General features: G+C 31.9%; 1 protein-coding gene and 1 long non-coding RNA gene across 9 annotated transcripts in view; both read left to right on the forward strand.

The window, feature by feature from the left end:
- Positions 1–24,247, forward strand: part of LOC143233240 (nephrin-like) — a 313,070-nt gene that overhangs the window by 150,185 nt on the left and 138,638 nt on the right. The gene's annotated exons all lie outside the window — the stretch shown is intronic.
- LOC143233238 (uncharacterized) lies at positions 923–15,860 on the forward strand. 8 transcript variants are annotated; one of them, XR_013018062.1, is made up of 5 exons: positions 925–1,069; positions 3,380–3,462; positions 6,544–6,664; positions 14,057–14,186; positions 15,734–15,860. It is a non-coding gene; the product is annotated as an uncharacterized LOC143233238 (long non-coding RNA). The 8 variants fall into 8 exon arrangements; XR_013018054.1 differs by lacking the exon at positions 6,544–6,664 and having other exon boundaries at positions 923–1,069; XR_013018056.1 differs by lacking the exon at positions 6,544–6,664 and having other exon boundaries at positions 923–1,016.

Genomic DNA, 24,247 nt, shown 5'->3' on the forward strand with positions numbered 1-24,247 from the left:
AACATCTGAAAATGTAGCATTTCCATGCGCATGATATTCTTAGCATCATTGTGCAATTTTACTTTTTGTGCCACATCACAGTTGAGAGATACAACAGGCTATCTGTGCAAACTTTCTTTATATTGAACTCGAATATCGTGAGGATTTTAATTCCAAAAGTTTTTTTTTTTTTTTTTTGTATAAACGAAAGATCTTAAACTTTAGCTCCAACTCACTCTTCTTACAAGTTCTCACAGAGTAACGTCATCACACCTCACTCTTTGGATTTGTTTGGTTTGTTTAGAATTTTGCGCAAAGCAACTCCAGGGCTATCTGCGCTAGCCGTCACCACACACCGCCAAATCTGGGGCTCCTTTTTTACCAACGAATAGCGGGATTGATCTTTACATATAACGCTCACACGGCTGAAAGGACGAGCATATCTGGTGTGATGGGTATTTGAACTCGCGACCCCCACATTACGAGTCAAGCGCCCTAACCATTTGACCATATCGGGTTTATTATTTCTAATCCCAAAAAGGATGAGATTTATGATAATTCAAAAAGTTTGAACATATCCCAACTTATTCTACTTGGTTCAATGTTTTCGAAAAGTAGATCAAATGTACTTATAATGTGACGGCCAATCCCACTATTCGTTGGGAAAAGAACAGCGAAAGAATTGGTGATGGGTGGTTATGACTTTGCGAGAAATTCAAAAAATAAAACAAACAAATAAACATTATTTATATTGTTATAAATATTATCTGCCCTTAGTCTTTTTTGTGATATATTTATAAGTAAGCAATAATTTTTATAATGTTTCTGTTTGGTGTTATAAAATATTTTAAAGACTAATTTATAAAATGTGACTGCTTTGGAAATAATCTCAAATGTTTCCTGTCATCAGATATTTGCTTAATATTTATTTTACTAAATGTGAAACTATTATTGAGATAGATGGCGCTTATATTATTTCTGTTATAATAATAAGCAGCTGCAAGCTGTTTAGTCGATGTTAGTAAACGTGTTGTTGTGTAAGTTATTCATTTCAACGTTTGTTTGAGAAGGGGTTTTTTAGGTTATTGAGGTATGGTAGTAGCTATGTAGGATTTTTGGTATATCGTATGTTGTATTTATTAATTATTGTTTTGAGTAATAATTATGTAAGTTCAAATTTTAAGCGTACGATAATTTGACCAACCTTATATAATCCTTTAAACTTGTGTACAGTTACGTTAACTAAATATTACGTGAGAAATAGTTTACGTGTGATCGTGAAGAATGAAAGTTTTATACTTGAAACAGGTTTTCTACTCTATGCGAATTAAGAATATTTTAAATATTATTTGATGCTGCTATGTACTTGGATACTTTAACAGATTACTCAGTGTTAGCAATTAATTGCGTGTAACTAGGTCTGTGTACGTCTGTATTTGTGGTGCTAGTAGTTAATAGAATTTAAGATTTTATTTTTAGACTACAATATAAAAATAACTGTCAAATAGTTTATGATTCGTTATATGCTCAGATATGTAGTTATACTAATAATGCATAATACCACCGTTTCAGTGTTGTCAAAAATGTTGAGATGGAGTTTATATTTTACGATGGGTTTCAAGATCAGGTTATGTCTAAAAAGTGACTGACTTTCCAGAGTTTCGGAAAGTGTAGCAAATTCAGATCATTTTAAAATGACAGGAAGTGTGTTTAATGTTCCTTTGTCAAAACGGTGTCTAAAAACAAGGATGTTGGAAATATCTCAATCCTTAGAAAAAAATTACTTGAAATTAAGCACAAAAATACACAACAGGCTTTCTGTGCTCTGCGCACCACGGGTTTCGAAATACTGTTTCCAACGTTGTAAGTCTACAGAAATACCGCTATTCCACTGGGGTGTCGTAAAAGAAACACTAAATCAATTATGATTTTTTTGATGAACGAGAACCGAAAAGTGTGTGTGTTTTAGTATAGCAAAGCCACAAAGGGCTATCTGCTCAGCCCACCGAGGGGAATCGAAACCCTGATTTTAGCGTTGTAAGAACCGAAAAGTATTTGGTATATTTTTACCAGGTTCAATGGCATTTGATTAATTATTTTCATGACAATTGGATATCAGTGACTCCAAGCTGTTATACTATAAGTATTTCACTTACAATCACAACATCAATTGGTGCAATAAGAAACACCCAGAAAGCTATTTTGTTCTACAGGTGTGTGCACCCAATGAATGCACCTGCTTCTAAAACAGTATCAGTCCCTCGCAAAAACAAATGGTGCTCTATTTTTGACCTGATACAAATTGATAAAGCCTGTTGATTATTTGTATAGCATGTAGATAAGTCATGGAGTAAGATTATCAAAATCAGCAGCAAGATGTCTATTAGCTCATTGACTGCTGATCGTCCTTATTGTACGATCCGCCTCCGGCAGTTAAATACCAGAGTGATCTGTACTGTGTGCGTCTTGCAAACATTTTGCGCGCGCTTAGAGCAGTCGCAATCAGTGGGTTAGTAAGAGAGTAGTCCAGATGAATGTAATATAATCATTTTTGTTAATATCCAAAACAGTTACTGAAACAAACAAAATTAAGGTCTTAATGCTTATTTTTGATATCGGACGTTAAAATCTTTACATAATTTACTACCTACCATTGTTTAATGAGCAACATTTCACCAAAGCAACGTTTTAGAAGATTTTTGAAAAACAAACACTAATATCCTGTATTATCACTTAATGCGTTTGTGAATCTTTTTCCTATCAAACTCTTCGGAAAATTTTGGAGATAGCAGAACCAACCTTGGCAAGTGAATTCGATGTGACTTTGTGTGGTGTCAATGTGTTTCATATCCTTATTTATTTGGGGTACCTATGGGGCTAAGACATGTCCAGAATGTCATTTAGAAATTTAGGAATTAAAATTTCAAGGCTAATGAATTTATTTTACAAAAGAGTTTTCGAAATTGAATTCAATCATACTCGAAGGCCATTGGTATCAATATTGGCATACTAAAGGTAGGCGTCCTTATGGGTTTTGGGAATATAAAGGAGGTTTACTGGCTAATTAGGACCTTTCTTAATCATAAAGAGCATTTGAAGCAAATAATAGACCACTGGTATTTTATAATTTTTATCAAACACCTGTCCTGCACTCATTTCGAAGTTATTATTTATTGTTCAAATGTAGTGAATCCTGGGCTCCTTTGCACGTAATGGATACATAGGATAATCCAGTTTCGTTTGTTTTTTTCTAAACTAAGCAAAATTATTTAGTAATCTAACCAGTAATTATCCTAAAATGAAGTTGAGAACAACCGTTTTTACAACGTTTGATCTCTTAAATTGTGATAGGTCATTATTTTCACGTTTTGTAAATATTAATTATACTTATTTTGCCCAGGAAGGAATAAAGAAACTACAAAGTCTTGAAATGAAAGTCCATCATCTCATGCTCTCTGTTCTGTGTATTCTAGCAGTAACAAGGTATGGAGGATTCATTGACATTGCTTTCCGTTTTCTTGTGTCATTCTGTAAGTTATTTGAATTTGTTGTTGGGTGTTTCATAATGCAAAGCTATTCATATCATATAGATTGGTTTAAAACAGCCATTAAATAAGTTTTAAAATAATTAATTTTGAATACGTAATAGAGAAAACTTGTATAATTTATAGTTATAAAATTAGAAAAAAATTAAAATTGCCTATGGCATATTAAGACAACTATTATGCATAGCTTTGTCAATGTCTTGATTGCAAATGACTCGTCACAATGTCTTTAAGTTATCAATATCTACAATTTATCTTATACGATGCTGCAGCCCAACAGTGAATTAAAAGTATAAAACTAAAATACAGGGATTTCTATTGTTGTTGGTTTATAATGGTTATAATACAGCCTGGCATAGCCTAGCGCGTTAATGCGTGCGCTTCGTAATCTGAGGGTCGCGGGTTCGCGCCCGAGTCGTGCCAAACATGCTCGCCCTCCCAGCCGTGGGGGCGTTATAATGTAACGGTCAATCCCACTATTCGTTGGTAAAAGAGTAGCCCAAGAGTTGGCGGTGGGTGGTGATGACTAGCTGCCTTCCCTCTAGTCTTACACTGCTAAATTAGGGACGGCTAGCACAGATAGCCCTCGAGTAGCTTTGTGTGAAATTCCAAAAAACCAAACCAAACCGAAGTTAAATGAATAAAGAAGTCATGAGGAAGGACTGCGCTGAAAACAGCAAATACCAACCTATGATTAATTATATTATTAATTATAACAACAATTATAGCTGTTATGACACCAGCCACTAAGATTATATGGTTCATATGAACAATAAAGCAAAATTTTTATTTTGTTTGGAAGCAAATAATTGAAATAAATCTTAAAATTATAGTGTATATTACAGAAATTATGCTTAATATAATTTTAAAACAATAAATAGAATGATAAAGTCCGATGACCTGTAAAAACAAAAAAAAACAAAAAATGGCTTGGCTGCACAGATATATTGTCCAATGTCAAGTTGACACCACAAAAATTGTCCAAAGCTATAAATACAATTGGACAGTAGAAGATAGAATTTTCAGCTCATAATTTGATAGTGAATGAGGCAGGGTAACACGTAGAGGGTTCAGTGTCAAAATTCATTATTAAAGTATGTTTCTAATTTCAAATAAGAATATTCTTTATCATTTGCTTGCAAGATTGACAGAGATGACGAATGTAATTCCCATTCATCTTTTTACTATATACCAAATAATATTGATACTAGTAGTGGAAGAGAAACGATGGGAGGATCAAACGTTGATAGACAAGTGAAGGTGAATCATTTGGCTTTCCTCAACTTTCATCACAGTATATGAATTGAGTAGTATCACATTCAAAAAGTCTTTCTCAGAATTACACTATGTAACACAAATTTTGTTCCTGGATAGTATTTGTTATTTGTTTTAATTGCTTGTGTTGTAAAAGTACAGAAAATTGTCATTATTCTCTTCAAACTTTGCTTTTGTGACCTGGATAATGAAATTTAGAAATTAACCTATTTTCTATGTAAAAACGGGCGAATTTGCACATTTTCACTTACATGAGGTTTGACTGTAGTGTTTTCTTATAGTTGGCTGAAAGTATATGAATTAAAAGGAAGGATTTATATATATCATTAAAGAAAAGTTGGATGTCGGTTTGTGAGTAAGGCATATGATGGGTGGTGACATAAGACTATATCACTTTTCCTTATTTTTATTAATAAAGGCTTAAGCAATATAAATGGAAAGAACATTGACTTCTGAGCTTAAGAAAAAAATACCGAGAAATGTAAATGATCTTAAGGGTTTTCCGACCGATAACATTTTTCCAAGTGTTTTAAAGGTGGTTACACGTTGTACATGCGAGTCACTTTCTGTTAATTGTGTCATCTTTACCTGTGGCAGATTACAAACGATTATAAGTTGACTGATGTTGCTTCTGTTTTCAAGAGAGGTAAGTATTCTCCCTCTAGCTATACGTTTGAGTTATTAATGATGAAGGTTTTTCAACATCATTTAATAAAGTGCAAAATTAAGTAGAATAAAGTTTTCTTTAAATCTTTTAATATTTTTGAAGAGTTTTTGCTTATTACATTAAGATAAGTGTATGAATTTGACGCATCTTGATATTTAGAAAAAAATTTGCCAAGTTAGTTTCAATGGTATGTGTGTATTTGAGTCTATATGGGGTTAGTTGGCTCATTAAGGTGAAAGTGGCTAGATGGAGAAAAGAAAAGGACTGTTCAAAATAGATTTCAGTCAAAATAGATTGTCACTCATTATTAGAACATTTGTTCATTTTTGTTAGAATAATTTTAATGGGAATTATATTAACAGTGTTCTAGAAGAAAATAAATATTGTGTAATGGTTGAGTGTGTGTAAGATGTATGGCAATTGGTCTTTTAGGTTGTTTCTCAAAAAATATTTAATTTGTCTAAAGAGGTTAGAATTTCATTGTATACGTCACTCGTTATGTTACGTCTGTAGGATTGTGTCTAGTACTGGACTCTCATTATCTTACGAAAAGCATTGTTTTGTTGTAAATGGTGTGAAGGATTACTAAGATGATACCTGGGGTAGAATTTGTTATAAAAGAACAGGTTATTGTTTTGTTTTGAAAATTAGAGCTAGAAGAAACATAGTTAAGATACATAAGATTATTATGAGAACTAACAATGTTAATCCCACATTCTTTCCAACTTAATCGTGAGATTGATAAGACAACAAAACATAAATTCAACACTTTGCAGGTTAGGAGTCGTCTTTATCTAAGACACTTAGTTTTCTCTCAAGATAATTGGTTCTTGAAATGGGTTCTCTTCAGACGCAGTGGAAACAGTAAATTTAAGAGAATTTAAAGAAAGGCTTGATAAATGTTTGAATGATATAATCTGGCTTTGAGTGTGTGTATCTAGGCCTACAGATAGTTTAGTAGATAAACATCCTCGTTGACCAACCAACGTCACTGTCGTCCTTAAATGTTACACTATAGCGGTATAATAATAATTTTACACATGTATTAGAAACCTTTGTTTCTTTGCAACCATTTAGCTGGTCAGCTGAATGTAAACGACTAAACTGTGCAGTAGTTCGATGTGCATACGTTGACCCATCGTCTTGTCCAAGTGGAGAAACTTTTACGCCTCCTAACCGTTGTTGTCCAATTTGTAAGGTGCGTTTTCAGCTCTAAGTTAAGATAACATATCTTTATTAATTTGACGTATAAAGATAGAATAACAAATGTGGCTCCTTCACTTGCTAAGCTCATATTTGATTTTAAACAAGCTGTTACATAACACATAAATAATAAACTAATTAATTTTGGTGAACTGCTCTTATAATTTTCCAATATTATATTTACTTTGTAAATAAGACAGCTTAAATGGTGTTTAATATACTTTGGTATTTAATTTGTAGAAGAATGTCAACAAATGATAATGAAGTTTCAAGAAGACAGCATCTTGAAAAAGTGGAGAATAATTAGTTATGTTATAAAGTATTTATAAAATGTGATCACTGAAGGAAATAAACAAAAGTAAAAAGCTCAGTATAATGATTTATGTGATATTTATTTATCTGGTTCACCTACAACTGTATTCAATACATTTGTATATTCTGCCTGAGGACAAAATATATCACTATGTGCAAAGCTACACAATGTTCTATTTGTGCGATGTTCAGTTTAGGATTCGAAAGTCCATTTTTATTGTTATAGACCCACAATTTTGTCGTTAAATGATCAAAGGGTTAAAGAAAAACAATTATTCGAATTTAAAGCCGAACATATGATTGTCCACAAATACATAAGATTCAGTCTTCAATATAAATAGGCAGTTTTTACTAAAATAACATTACAGCATTTAGACATTTGATTGCTTTGCGGAAAACAATTTAGAACTTTGCAAATAACATTGTCCTCCAATGAGGCTGGGGTAAGTTTGTAAATATTCAGGGCTCGACTTTCTGTAGTGGACAGAACGAAGATAGTCTGACGTGGAGCATTGCTCTAAGCTGTAAAACAAATTATATGCTAATCTTGTCATTCACTTTAATATTGAAACTGACGGTAGAGGAAGGAAAACATTATGAAAATGTAAAATACCATGTTCTGTTGAAGTAGTGGAACAAAAACAAATTCATTAATTGGGGGGATGAAGTTCTTTCCAATCACCAATAAAGTATTCTAAAATAATTTAGATATTTCACTAAAACACTGTTTTACGTTACATACTGGACCGAGTATTTGATCTTTTATGTAAATTAAGAGAAGATGTGGGTGCAGAAGCCCCTAGTGTCTCGCATCTATATCACCCTTCACTGCCTGCATACACTTGTGGGAAGGTGACTGCTCTCCCAAGTTAAAATAAAGAAATCAACATGAGATAAAATAATAAATAAATAATTTCTATAACTTTATAATCCCACGTTGTAACTTGTCCACTAGGATCCTTTTTTAAAAATATGCAAAGTATTTTATTTCATATTTAATGTGTTTTTGTTTATGGGTTACATTTTATGGTTATAATATAACTAATCAAAGGTTGGAATTTACTGTTTTCAACGCAATCTTTTCTCATGATTATGTTTATTTAGTTAACTTCATTTAGATATTAGTTAATTACTTTGTGTGTGTGTTTAGAAAAATCTGTAACACGTATGTAATAATTAATAATAATATTAATTATTTTAACTACTAAACGCGAAGGTTTCTGAATGATTTTTACTGATTTTGAAATAAACAGGAATTTACATTAACTATTTAAACGTATAATATATTTTTGCACACGAAACATGTGAATGCTATGGTTTTTGTTAATATGCCATCCAATATATCTTCCTGTTAGTTTTGACTAGTTTTTTAGTAAGTGGCATGAAAGCGAAATGTCATGGGGAAGGGAAATATTACTGAAAGTAAATTAACATATAAATATTCGTAATAAAGAAGTCATTTTGGAAGGTATGAAATCATTTTGAAACTGTGGTCCTTCTTCAAACAGGTTTTTTCTTTTTTTTTCACAGCAATTCTATAAATATTATTTTTAAGCTTGATATTTATAACCACAAGATTGACTAAATACACGTTCATGTGTCCTTATCTATGGTCTATTAGGCTATTGTTTTTTATTCACTTTCTTTGATTTTATAAATTTCAAAATGAACACAAATGTTTTTAATATATCATTGACTTTATTTCTGTGTAACATGAATACAAGTTACCTGATAAGTAACACAAAATGTCTTTTGTATTCTAACATGAAATCTATCATTTTAATTTAAGGAGACTCTATTGGTAAGCCTAGAACAAACAGAACATGCAGTGTCATATTTAAAACCTATTTATTTGAATTTACCGTCAGAAGCTAGCGAAACATTAGAAAGTACTGTACATAAAATATGTGACAAAACTCGCGTCAGCTACATGTTCGCTCAGTTTGTTCATTGCTGATTAAAAACCAGAAAATTGGGAAAAAAATACATTTTGTCTATCATTTACCTCCGACGATCACTATCCAAGAAGATTGCCTTTCGATCAAGAACTTGTAAAATAACTTTTTCTCTCTAAACTTGGAAATAATCACATAACAATAAGAGTTTGTGTTCACAAGGAAACTTCCATTAGCTTTAAATCAAAGAAGCCCTGACTGTCACGACATTGCGACATCTTTACTGAGACAGAATAACAAATCACAAAAACGATCTATAATGAAAACAATCTGATCATTAAATCTTCTTATTTTCTTTTACTAAACAGGACATAATTTTATGTAAAGTCTCTTATCGTCTCAAAAATCTAACTTAACTATGATCAATGCTATTTCCTCTTGGTTTCCAAAAAAGCGCTTTCGAGACCAATGTTGCTTTGACAGATATTTCCGATTTATTTTAATACTTTTCACCTTAATTTAAATAGGAAATAAAAACCGTTTCAATTAAGGTGAAAAGTAGGACAAAATTTTGTTCGTAGAAGATATAATAGAGGACTTTCATTTGATTATCTTACTTTCCTGAAGTAATCTTAATTTATCTCAGTTCAAAATATGGTAGATACTTGTAAAACTTAGAATATGTTGTTTTCCTCTAGCAATTGTGTAATAGAAATAGTTGTTGCACGAATATTTTGTTGGACTTTAAAAATGTGGCGCCATTATGATTATTTCTTCTACTTTCGTCTCGCTTTGACATACTTTCGACCTATTCTTGACAACGTTTACAGTTGACATTGAATACAGTAACCGGCTAGCATTGGATGAAACTACAGCATTCATTCTATGGATAAAACAAGTTTTGCTTGTAACCACCCTTTATGTTTGTTTTTCAATTTTCATAACATTTCCAGAAACCACGATATTACGTAAACTTGCAATTTTCTTACGGACATCATCATATCTGAATACCACACACTGTTTCAGTTAAAGTGTTGATTTAAAAATCCATTTTACCTCACTACAGTCCCCCAGTAACATAGCGGTAAGTCTTCGGATTTACAACGCCAAACTCAGAGGTTTGATTGCTCTCAATGGATAGATAGACCAATGTGGCTTTGCAATAAGAAACATAAACACACATATCCTCTCTACATTATTGAAATGTAAACTCAGTTTAATGTTTCGAAATATCGGTAATTACTAAAACATTAAATTCACAGGATTTAAAATCGCTCACCCTTTCATTTGGATGGTAGTTATAATATATCAATCAATCCCACTGTTTGTTGATAAAATAATAGCCCAGAGAGTTGTAAATGGGTATTGTCAACTACAATTCTTCCGTTTGGTCCATCACTTCGAAATCAAGGACAACCAGCGCAGAGAACCTTGAAGTAATCTTGCACGAAACTCAAAAGATATAAACCAACCGTCAATCTATCAATTTCAATTTAGGGTCAACCAGCGCAGAAAGCCCTCAAGCAGCTCTGTTCGAAACAGACTAAAGCATGAATATTATTTGAAAAGGAGTCTGGTGTAGCCGAAAGATTTCTTGCTCAGACTATGTATTTAAGTAATTTTTTTTTGGTGGTCCGTTGACGTTTTGTTTTTGAGCACAAAGATTTACAGATCAATGTCTGTGTTTCACTCATCACAAGTAAAAAAACTCGAGGGGAGCACCTGCTGATGCAAGGTAACGCGATCTTCATTTTAGGACTTTGGGTGCGCTATAACAATATTTAGTGAAATCAAATTTTGAAAGTTTTTGTTATTAATTAATTAACTGCAGATATCTCTTATATAACCTTGTGAAGAAGTTTAAAATTAATTAAGCATATAAACTGCTTAAAATGAATCACAAATGATTAGGTTTTGTAAAATTTTATGTAGCATTATATACAACAGAAACAACTGCAAGTCTTTATTTGATAAAGATGAAATTTTGAAGAAGTTAACTTTCATTCTCTGTATTATTTTCATCTTTAAGGTGTTATCAATGGTGATAGCATGTAATTTTATACCATACAGCTTCAGCATATACCATTAATTGTAACGCATACTTGTAGGACATAAAGATAATTATAAACGACTTCTTAAAAATTACGTTTTCAGAGAACCTCATTACTGGTTTAAAACATGTGAGATTCTATAATGTGTAAAGTAGTTCAAGTATAAAATCAGCACAACATAATCTTCCCGATCAATGCACTTTGCTCAGAGTAATTGACCATTATGTCCCTTCTACAACATGTATTTCGTACATCTAACTGTTCTTGAACTCGATAAAACCGGATTTAAATACCAATTGAAAGTGTCTGTAGACTAGACCGGATTAAGGCGGGGAGTGGTGGAGCTGCAGTTCTAAGCCTACTGTACTAAAAAAAAACCACAAAAAACAGGAAAGTAAATAATAATTATTACAAAATATAGCCATTCCTGCATCAACAATAGGTTCAGCTTTTAAAAAAACACGCATGAAAACACGCGCGGCTCTAGTCGGTTAAGATAGCCTAGATTTATTACAAAGGAAACGTTACACAATACGAAGCAATCCTTTAAACATAATATGATAGAGCGACTACATTTTCACGTGACATAAAAATGTCGAAATCTGTCTTGCACAAGATAGTTACGTTACCTCTTTGAACATATGCCTGTGAATGTAGAGGTAAGTTTCCGGGGCTTAGAACATCTCTTTCAGTGCAAAAATCCCACAATATGCAACATAATTTTCATAGTTTATGAAGTGTCTAAAATCTGAGAAAATAACCATTATTAAAGTTTAACAACACTTTGCTGTACAAATTTCAATGCGCCATTTTTCCTTTTGCTCGGAAATGATACAATGAAGTAAAGTAATATGTCCTGATATAGATACTGCAAAACTAGAATCCCCATTTTCATGGGTGTCAGGAAAATGATTCGCCTTCATCATGCGCTCTTACTTGGATGACCACATTTTTAAATCGACGATTTGGTTTGAATTTCGCGCAAAGCTACACGAGGGCTATCTGCGCTAGCCGTCACTAATTTAGTAGTGTAAGACTAGAGGGAAGGCAACTACTTGGGCTACTCTTTTACAACGAATAGTGGGATTGACCATCAAATTATTACGCTCCCACGGCTGAAAGGTTTGGTGTGATGGGGATTCGAATCCGCGACCCTCGGATTACGAGTCGAATGCCTGAACTACCTGACCATGCCGGGACTTTTGATTGGAGCGACTAAGGTGGTACTGCTTATTTTCGAAATCAGACGTTAAAACTTTACATAATTTATTATAGCAACTTTTCATCAAAGCAACGTTTTAGAATATTTTTGAAAAATAAACACTAATACCCTGTATTATCACCTTTAAGGCCTGGCATGGCCAAGCGTGTTAAAGCGTGCGACCTCGTAACCTGAGGGTCGCGGGTTCGTATCCCGGTCACGCCAAACATGTTCGCCCTTTCAGCCGTGGGGAAGTTATAATATGACGGTCAATCCCACTATTCGTTGGTGAAAGAGTAGCCCAAGAGTTGGCGGTGGGTGGTGATGACAAGCTGCCTTTCCTCAAGTCTTACACTGCTAAATTAGGAACGGCTAGCACAGATAGCTCTCAGTAGCTTTCTGCAAAATTAAAAAAACAAACAATTATCACTTTATACGTTTGTGAATCTGTTTCCTTTCAAACTCTTCCGAAAACTTTGGAGATAGCAGAACCAACCTTGGCAGGTGGATTTGATGTGATTTAGTGTGGTGTCAATGTGTTTCATATCCTTATTTATTTGGAGTATCTTTGGGACTAAGACATACCCAGAATGTCATTTAGAAATGATGTATTACTTGAATTACTTTTATCGTCAGCATAGCCGTATGTGACACTTTGTGAAATGAAATATACTTATAGTACAACAAATATGGCATTTTATGCAAAATATTTTCATACAAAAATTCATTTCTTAAAATTGTTTATGCACTTGTGTTGATGCGTAATTTGTGTATGATAAATATCCAAATACCCATAAACATAGCCTCAAAATTATCCCTATGCATACATCAATTTGCCTTAACATATAATAATTATGTTACTTCGAAGATTTATCAGTATATAATATCTTAATTCACCAAGCACTGCCCTAAAAAAAATTGAAGAATTTATAGGATAATAAATTGAATTTCAAAACAATTATGTTATGAATACCATGTTTTCAATTTTGACTATCGATCGAAAAGAGAGTTTCCTCTGAAGCGCTCCTGGATTCATTTTAGATAATTAAATCACAAATATATTATTGTTCTTATAAGCGGTAACCAGATGGATCAGCGTTAAATCTACTGATTTACAACACTAATATTAGGAGTTTGTTTCCCCTCGGTGAACACAGCAAAAAACCTGATGTAGCCTTGCTGTAAGGAAACCACACACTTTTGTATGCGTGCTGAATATCGGCCTTCAAAATAAATTCTGTATTAGCGATTGACTATGATGAAAACTTGAAATTTAATTGTCTAATTTCTCTTTTGTAAAACAATTATCAGTTTAGTTTTCGATAATAACAAAACACAGAACTCGAAATTATTTTCTAAAATATAACATAACTCGTAAATGAATACTGCTTTATTTGATTGAATCGTGTTGATTTTACTAGTGAAAATGATTTATGTGTGTTTGTGTTTTCTTAGAGCAAAGCCCCATCGGGCTGTTTGCTAAGCCTACCAAGGGGACTCGAACTCCTGATTTTAGTGTTGTAAATCCGGAGACATACCGCTGTACTAGCGGGGGACAGGAAGTTATTTATATTGTTATATTTCATCTCAGGCTACCTATTTTATGAAGGCATAATATTTTTAATATTCAATTATTTTTTTTTAAATCCTGAGTTAGTAGAAATCAGAGAGATGGAATCTAAGATTGAGTTTGTTTATACCAAAATCGAGATCAATATATCTTTTACGTGACCAACTAACTGTTCTGAATTTAAAAACTAGAACGACATTAATAAAAAATGTTATCTTTATTATAAGGTTAGTCCCGTAGTAATGTATTGATTTCGATTTTAATCTTTGGTAGAAAAATAGAAATATATCTGCTTCATCGAGCTACATAATCATTTTGAAATAGGTGTATATCATGAGTGGTTTATTTCATTATCTAGTTGGACATGTGAATCGATGAGAAAATTTTATGAACACTGTTCAATAGTCAAATGTCCATTTTATGACCCATCTTCCTGTCCAAGTGGTGAAGTTATTACATATTGGAGAGGTTGCTGTCAAATCTGTAAGGTATGTTTTAAGTTTTTAGTCAAAATAACATACTTTATATTATATGTATATATATATACAGCTAAATAAAATTAATAAATACATTAAGTATAACACATTAATAATTGTAGTTGTGGAATTAATTAGATTTTACTGGCTTTTCTTAATCACCATCCAGATACACATTGTTACATATTATAATTTATCTCGGTCTAACCACCTATTCATTATGTTACGTATTCCAATTTCAAGTGGCATGAAACTGAGTTAAATTTTATTGTTAATATACCACATAAATAAATGTCAAGATGTTTTAAATTTATGATATTTGCCAACAAGACTGATCAACATATTTTTCTGTCTTAATACTAATGTATCTTAACATATAAAAAAGTGCGACTTTTTATAACGTTATTACAAAAAATGAATTATATATAAAAACTTTTATAAACTTATAAACAATATTGAGTCGTCTACCTGATAAGGAACTGAATATTTTACCGACAATGCAAAATGCGCAAATTACGTCTGAGTTGATATAGATACACTTTATATAACGGGAAGCTAGCTAGCTCTTTCCTGATCACACGTGAGTTTTTCACAGCTGAAGTTATACAATGCCTTCGAAGAGTACTAATGTTCGAAGTGAATCCGCTTGAGATAAACGGTATGTAATGTTCGAAACCTATAAAAGTTTCCTAATTAATAAATGTTAATCACAGTTATAGCTTTCGAGGTTTATAGTATACCAGCTGTAGCAAACCAATAATATAAACTGTTTTTTCGCGTTGCGTTGGTTACTTTTTATAAGCTGGACAGGAGAGTTTCTCGAAATTACAGCTAAGGAAGCTGTACTGGTAATCCATAGTATTTGCATACACACATAATACATTATTGATTATTACACTCGAGAATCTTCTCCAAATATAGTAAATAGGTTAGAATTTCACAATACTCACTTAAGAGTGTAAGCTATGTCCATTTTTTAAATATATATGTTTAACTGAAATAAATACCGATATCAAAATAAATCTATAATAGTAAAACCGACACAATGGTGTTTGGTCCATGGTCTATCTTCTTTAATATGTTAAGGTCAAATTAAAAGATGCCAACACATCAAATAATTGTGAGTATTTTTGTATTTGTTCGGATATATAATACTTAATAAATAAATTAGTAGGTATTTTTAAGTTAAAAAAGAGTGTTAACCATTATATTATTGTAAATTATATATGCCAAGTTGACCATTTTTATGGTTTGTATGCATAATCGCATTTAGTAGTGCTTAAGGATAATATTATTTTCTGTCTGAATTATTAATTTACTTAATATGCAGGAACTGTCAAATTTACTATCGGATACCACATCAGACAGTAAACGACAATTTTACATTAAAACATAACCAACACTTACTGCGGTAAAAGTGACACGTTTCTAGTACAATTAAATAATAAAATATTCAATTTTAAGAAACAGTCTTTCTAGTCAGTTTTTAAGATTATGCTAATTCTATAGAGAATATTATTTTGGCGACGTGTTTAACATAGTTTAATCTTTTATTACAGGAAGACGACGACAAAAGTTACTGAAGTTTTACGAAGAAAACTAATTGATATTACAGAAGTAGAAAGTTAAATTACCTAAAATCTAAGAGGTTACTTAAAGTAAAATTAAACTTGTTTTTCAATACAATGAGTGGAGTTACTGCGGTAAAAGTGACACGTTTCTAGTACAATTAAATTTTAATTTAAGATGGATTTCGAATCTATTATTAGGAATGTGTTTTTATTTGTTTTAGCACGATGGTAAACACTGAATGATTTTTTAGTCCACCTGAGAGAATCAATCTTCGGACTATGGTATTCTTAGCGCGTAAACGTTTTCTCACTATCAAAAGTCTAGATGACTACCTCAACTACACTAATTAATTTAATAATGTTCAATTAGATTTATAAGTTGTTCACATTATTGCAGTAAATTATAATGATAACTTTTAGATAACCAGCTAAAGTCGGTTGTAAGTACTTTATCAACAACCCAATATTTTGATGTTTTTAAATGATTTAGTAATTAATTCATACACCAGAATATCGTTAACTTCTTTCACCGTTATAAATAAGCACGTAAAAATACAAATATTATAATATGATTAGAATTTTTTTTTTTTTTAAATATCGTACATTGTATTAATATTTTTATCCAATGGACGTTTCTTTTGGTTTGTTTACAACACTTTAACTGTTCACACATACACTAACACACGCGTTAAAATATATCAGTTTCGGTATAAATACTTTTGAATACCAAATACTATCTTTCTTACCTTGTTTTTCCTCATTAGAATGCATAGACGATGTAAACGACAAAATCAATCAAGGAAGGTTAATTCAATCCAAATAAGTACATAGTGGTTCGTTTACTTAGTTTTGACCAAATTCAAATTCTTGATATCCTGTAGATACATGTTCATCCCTCAAATGCGCATATACGTCAAATACTGTGTCAATAATTCTTGCACTCTCATTTATATATAATGTTCTAAATAAATTTTAAAATAAATATAAGTTATTTAATCTACCTCACATAAAAATAGTTTGTGTTCTTCAAACTGTATATGTAAATAGCGTTTCGACCATTGCTTTGTCTTTCTTATTTCAACTGTGCTCATGAGACGTGGTATTGGGTGAAAGATTTTGTGACTGATATATTACCGCATATTCCTAGTTTGCTTTATACGTGTTTTCGGTCCAGTGTGACCAGGTGGTTTGGGCATTCGACTCATAATCTCAGAGTCGCGGGTTCGAATTCTAGTCACACCCGACATGCTTGATCTTTCAACCGTGGGGTCGTTATAATGGTTTTAATCCACTATTCGTTGTTGAGCAGCACAAAAGATGGCGAGAGGTGGTGATGACTAGCTGCTTTTCTTCTAGTTTTACGCTGTTAAATTAGGACGGCTTACGCAGATAGTCCTCCTCTAGCTTTGCACGAAATAAAAAAAAGCAACAAAAAATAAGAAATTTGTTATTTGTTTTCAGAATTATCTTTCTGTTTTTAAGTTTTGTGTTGTCAAGAGATACCGTGTTCTTATTTATGGTAAAACTTTGTTTATCAGTGTCACTGTCTTTGCTTGATTCAGTCAAGTAATATTCGTACTTATTCCTATGTTTTTTTTGTATAACTAATTGACAGCGCAGTTATTAGACTTAATAGTTGATAATCAGTATTCTTGGAAAATGTCATAAGCTAAAGGGAATAACATTAAAATTCTTTGTAAACACAATATATGGATTTCTTATAATTAGCTTTAAGTAATTCTTTTAGAAGATGCCTGTTACAACTTTGTTTTACAGTATTTTTGTTGAATTAGTGTTAGAAATATAATAAGTTACTTAACCAAGTTCAATTTAAGGATAAAAAAGCGTTAGTTGAACAGTGTGGAGAGAGGGTAAAGAGGTTGTCTTATAAAATGTAGTAATTTGCAAACACAAAATACTTGTGATTGGTTCTTAAAATAAATACAATCTCAATCAGCTCCTCCTAAACAAGGAAGTTATTTTTGCCATACAAGACACTTGTTTCATTGATATTGTTATATTAACCACAACATTCTATCTAGCATCATGGTGGACAGACTTTAAAGCAGAACTTATTGTTGGAGACAATGGACCATTGCAAAACATAACTTGGTCATACTTGCATATTATAAAAATGATTATCTATAGCGTATGTGATTAGTGAAATATTGTAGAAACTCATCACTTGTATGCTCTAAGAATTTCCTTTTGTTCTATTCCCGAGTAAGTTGGAAATATTAGTGTTTGCATGTACATTATTTTACCAACACGATAACAATCGAAAAGATAAACGTGACCTCATTTATCTTAGGACGGCTGATTTGGGTATTAACACTTTTACTAATAATGCAGTGAACAACGTTTCGTAAAAGTGTTAATACTACTACCTACCAGCCGTTCTGAGATATATTTTACTTCGAGTGGGTTTTTTGTCATCACGAAATGTGATCTCAAATACTATGCTGGAATAAAAGATTGACTGTTATTTATCGTTGCCATGTGCATCCTCACTTTTATCGGGAGATGGAAGTAAAATTACCAGTTCCAGCTATTTATTAATGAAGACATTTTCAGACGTGTCAGAAGACTAAAGTATAGCTTACAGAAAAGGACCTAACAGTTTGTGAGATGAATCATATAAATGATAGATGGCAGCACGGTAAAGGAGTATAGGCAAAATATCGCGTAACTCCAAATATAAGTCAAACTACATGTAGCTAATTGGTGATCCTGTGACAGGTTTCTTTCACAATTTGTTTTCGATATAAAAAATCATCTATATGTCATCTGTAACTGTTTGTGGTAAATACAATTTTCTACGGATCTATTTCCTGACAAAGAATGAATTTTCTTCATGTAGCGTAACAGCATATTTACTGTCGTGTTTAAACATTTCAAATTTAATCTGCCAGTCTCTGTTATACATATTCTCTGTATTCTAACCATTCTATCTATAATTTGTGGAAGCCAGTATAACAAACATGCTCTCTTTCCATTCTGAAAATTACTTGCTGTAGTAAAGCACAATATCTTGTTTATTCTATAGCCAGTTTCCAAACTATGTATACACGTTAAAAGAAAAATTAAAGTAGAAAAAAATAAACATTTGATACTGATAAACAATATCAATCAACTTAAGAGACTAAACTTCGTAAACTAGCATAACAATAGGAAAATAAATGAAATATAATAATTTTTTTTAATTTTAGTTTCTATTTTAGTCTGTAGATGATAGCACACTAAAATTTTCTCAGATTATTTATTTTTGTTAAAGAAATAGCTCCATATATTGAGAATAAATTTTATAAATATGTTAAAAGTGTTTATATTTCTCAGAGTTAAGATTGTATTTTTAGCTTCGCTCTTGTCTATCTACGAAAATCGATTATTTGTAAGTCTTGTAAGTTTTAGTCTGTTGAAGTTAATATATATGTAAAAACGGCTCATTTAGGTTGAGAACATTTTTTTTTGACGATGACCGAAGAAGGTCGAAACGTTGTTCACTCCTCTACGTAAAAAACTTTCTCAACCCAAACGAGCCGTTTTACATATGTATTTCTCTACAAGTGGGTTTTCTCGACATCACTGATTGTTGAAGTTAATGTTTGACGTTTCAAACGAAGAGATCAAAAGCTTGAATGAATGAGGATGAATAATATTTATTTATTTTTGTATAAACTAAGATCTGGATTAAAGCATGTGACACAAAATGGCGTGGTTAGCAGAAATATGCTTTGGTTCCACTGGAGCACTATAAGAGTGATTGTCAAATTTCACTATTCGTTCCCAGGAAAATAGTTAATAATTAACAATGGGTGTCAGTAATAGATGCCGTCCTCCATTCTTAGAGCTCAAAAGCAAAAAAAAAAAAAAAAATGTGAAATTGAAAACAAAACCTAATAAAACAACAATAAAACAAAACAAACTCGGTGATGAACCAAAAATAAAAAAGTCCGGGTTTTATCAAGTTAATTAAATGCGTTAAAGTACAACTTTATCTGTATTTTTCCTTTGGATTCCTAAATTAAATTATTAAAGTTATAGCTGTTAATTTCTGTTCATATACACTTCAAGTTTGGTTTAGAGTAATTTATTTTAGTTAGATGTATTTTATCATAAATCTTTTCACACGTCTTATAGAAAATTAGGTGACTACTTGGAGAAAAAAAAAGTCAAAATGAAAAGTGGTATTATTTGTTATATTATTTAAACTAGGCATGGTGTTCAAAACTTATTACAGGATATTCTATATGATATACGTTATCTGATTTCTCGTGTAGGATTGGGACACTGAGGTTTTAAAACCATCTCAGTCATTGTGAAAGCAGTTGTTAAAGAATGTATAGATAAATAAGTGCTTTAAGACAATATTTCAGTCGATTGAGGCACATTCAAAAAATTCTGCTAATGTTAACTAAATGTACAGCTTCTTTTTATATGATTAATTAACAATTTATTTGAAAACAAAATGTTCCTGAACAAATATAAGTAATAATAACTATTAGTCCAAGTAAATGATGTATATATGATTTTCAAAACATGTTTTAATTTTCTTTTATCGTTTATCACAAAAGTAATTTTACTACATCTAAAATAATAAAACTGTTTAACAAATAATACATATATATTACGCATAATAATATGATATATTTTGCAAAATTACGCACTCAGTTTTACAAGATTACTGCATTAGAATTTTGGGTTTTATTCTCAAGTCTAGATAGATCGTACCCCACTAGTACAGCGGTATGTCTCCGGATTTACAACGCTAAAATCAGGGGTTCGATTCCCCTCGGTGGGCTGATTTCAGGAATACGATCTGTGTTGTCTGATTAACATTTTAAGAAAGGTAACCGTAAACTGATATACTAATACTGGTTTCAATACTATAAAGAAAATGTCATCTTCAAAATAGAAATATAAAATTTATACTTTCAGATAAAACTTCGATTTCCTCAAACTTTCATTCGCTATTGCATGTCTTATTAATACAGATTTTGAAAATGTTGTACATGGAAAATAACAGAAAAAGAAAGCCACCAGTTCATGCTAGTAACTATAAAATAATATCTAAAAGAACTTGCCACAACCTTCAAATTTCATCTTATTCACTTTTAAAGAAACAAACAGAGAAATATTTTATGTATTATGGACCTTATTGTTTGATTTAATGCCTTATTTTGATTTGTTATTCAATAAACTGTCACACATACAGTTATTTCGAAATATTAAATGCAAATAGAAATCATATTATGTTTTAGAATATTTTACTTTTTCTGTATTAGACTATTGTGGTAGTAAAATTTTATTAAAAATGTAAATCTAATTCAAAAATTTCCCTTATATTCAGAGATACATTTTAAAAATATTTTTACTAAATTGTTTTAATTAACACGATTACATTTCAATCACCTATACTCTATCGATGAAATCTCATGAACCTTCTTGATTCAGAAACAAGACAAACAACGTTTTTAAACATCTTAATTGTTGGTTCCCACACACTTTAAGAAATAATAGATTATTTGTGGTACAGGAAAAATCATTGTTATTCCAAAGCTTTTAACGTTTACATGTAAAAACATTCATTTGTGAAAAGACAGTGTTGTACACTTCCCATGATCAATTGATATACGAAACATAAAGACTATACACAGTGTACAAGGTGTAGAAATGTAAATAAACCACACTATCTATTTACAGTTCTTATGACACATCTATAACAAAATGAGCAGCGAAGATTTGTAAAATTAATTGAAATAAGCCACATCATTTGTGGTTTCATGGGCATTTAAATCGAGAAAAAGAGTAATAAATGTTGAATATCTTTGATTACTATAATCACTTCAGTGATTTAAGAAATAAAAATTCAGTTTATGATTCAGCTTGATCTCTATACATATTATTTATTCGCACATACATTTCTAAAATATTATTAACTTGAACTAATGAACGAATTCATACTAATAACAAACGCCCAAACAGTGACTAATTGAAACAAACAATTTTCCACTTTTATAGACCCTCAAAAATACCAACAAAATACTATGTTGAAAACTATTGTTATGATAACAAAGCTATAAATTACATAATTGGAAATTAAATTTTTATAGCATTAATTGAGATACTGTTTAAGTAGAATATTCATGAATGCTAACTGTCGGTTGTAAAAAGCACCATTGCCACCACAGCCAACAAAACAATATAAGTGTAGAGGAAGATGTTTCAAAAGTCTTCCGTCCTTCGTTTTCAGCTTCAAAGATGCGTTTGTTTGTTTGTTTGTTTTTAATTTCGCGCAAAGCTACTCGAGGGCTATCTGCACTACCCGTCCTTAATTTATCAGTGTAAGACTAGAGGAAAGGCAGCTAGTCATCACCACCCTCCGCCAACTCTTGGGCTACTCTTTTATCAACGAATAGTGGGATTGGTCGTCACATTATAACGCCCCACGACTGAAAGGGCGAGCATGTTTGATGCGACCGGGATTCGAACCCGCAACCCTCAGATTACGAGTCGAACGCCTTAACCCACTGGCCATGCCGGGCATTTGAAGATGGAAGACTTTTGAAAAATTTACCTCTACGATTGTGGTTTGTTATGATCTCAGACGCTCACCGATTCTTCCAGTTTATTGTCATGAATTGTTATAGAATTTGTTTAACGTTGAATATTTGTTATCCATAGCAATTATTTTCAACCGTGTACGAGCACAGAAAATGATTCAGTCAACAATAGATGATTTAAAGTAAATATATACGCATCTAGTTATCTAGATAAATGTTGCATGTTTCTTATATTACTTTCTTTAAAGCAGTAATTTTATAATAATTCTACACGGCTTGGTGAATATATTATTTCCTAGATTGTATTACTTCTCTCATTAAAATTGTTCGTTTGATAAAAGGAAAATCATAACCATACATAGTAGTGGGTTAAATTGATTCCGTGTGATTTAACCTTCCGGTTAGATTAGCGACAAGTAAAGACCTACATCTAGTCTCGTAGTTGTGAGCTGTAACTCAAGTAAATGTCGTATTTTTTTCTAATCGATTAATCGGGCAGAGCATAACTCAATGGTTAGTGTTTTGGATAGTTGGTCTGATGTTCTACAGTTCGCACCATGTTACTGCCAAACGGAAAAATGAGGCTTTGCACTTTTGAACTGTGGATGTGTTATAAGAATGACGCTCAGTTTCCAACACTTGCTCTGATAAGTGTACCTGAGTTGAACGTAGATAGTATTCATAAGCTGCCTTTTCTCTGGTCGTTCACCAAAACTGGAGACAACTAACGCAGATAACCCTCTAGTATACTTTTGCGGAAGATTTTATGGACAAACTAGTAAAAACAAACAAACAGATAACAGTAAAAATTCTTATTCTTTATACGATGAAAACAAAAGTATGCTATAATCGTTTCTCAAACTAAGATAAACACTCAGATAGAAATACACAAGAAACAGGATTTTTCAAAACTACAGAATGTACTATCTGACACCCCGCTAGAACAGCAATAAGTCTACCATTTCACAACACTAAAACCAAGTGTTCGATTCCCCTCGGTGTGCTCAACAGATAGTCCGATGTAGCTTTGCTATAAAAAACACACACGTGTACTATCTGTGCTCCGTCCACCGTGAACAATCGAATTTGGAATTTTATCATTTTAAGTTCGTAATTTTATCACGTGCCTACCGGAGAAAAACAAAAGTTATACTTTATCGTCATTTCTCATCATAAGCTCAAAAATATACAGTATTTAGTCTGTTCAACTGCAACTAAATACGAAAATATCTCCCACCCCAGTGATTAATGACAAACAACAACAACGAATATGAAGCAGAGGAACCACAAAAGCCTTAAAATAAACTTAAATAATCAATATGTGATTCGCTTGCTATCTATTATCGACGATAAATATAAAAACAAGGAAATATTTCAAATTAAACACGGGTTCAACTTATAGTTGGCCCGGCATGGACAGATGGTTAAAGCTCTCGATTTCTAATCCGAGGGTCGCGGGTTTGAATCCCCCGTCACACCAAACATGCATGCCCTTTCAACCGTGGGGGCGATATAATGTTACGGCCAATCCACTATTCGTTTGTAAAAGAGTAACCCAAGAGTTGGCGGTGGGTGGTGATGACTAGCTGCCTTCTCTCCAGTTTTACACTGCTAAATTAGGAACGGTTAGCGCAGATAGTTCTCGTGTAGCTTTTCGCGAAAATCAAACCAAACCAACTTACAGTTTTTAAATAAATTATTCTTAATATTTCTAAATACCACAAGTATGTTATCAACATAGTTAATTACCTTAATAAAGGGTAACAACGTCTAACTGATTTCAAGAAACTATCGCCTTAATTTATTTATCTTAAAATTTTAAATCTTCCAGAGGAAGTTTATATTCATTTCTGCTGTTCTGTACAAACTATATTAATTGAATACAGTCTTCAAGGAATACGAGTTACATACAGTTTCTTTACTTATTTTGAGAAACACG

The sequence above is a fragment of the Tachypleus tridentatus genome, chromosome 12 (genome assembly GCF_004210375.1).
Source record: "Tachypleus tridentatus isolate NWPU-2018 chromosome 12, ASM421037v1, whole genome shotgun sequence".
NCBI lineage: Eukaryota > Metazoa > Arthropoda > Merostomata > Xiphosura > Limulidae > Tachypleus > Tachypleus tridentatus.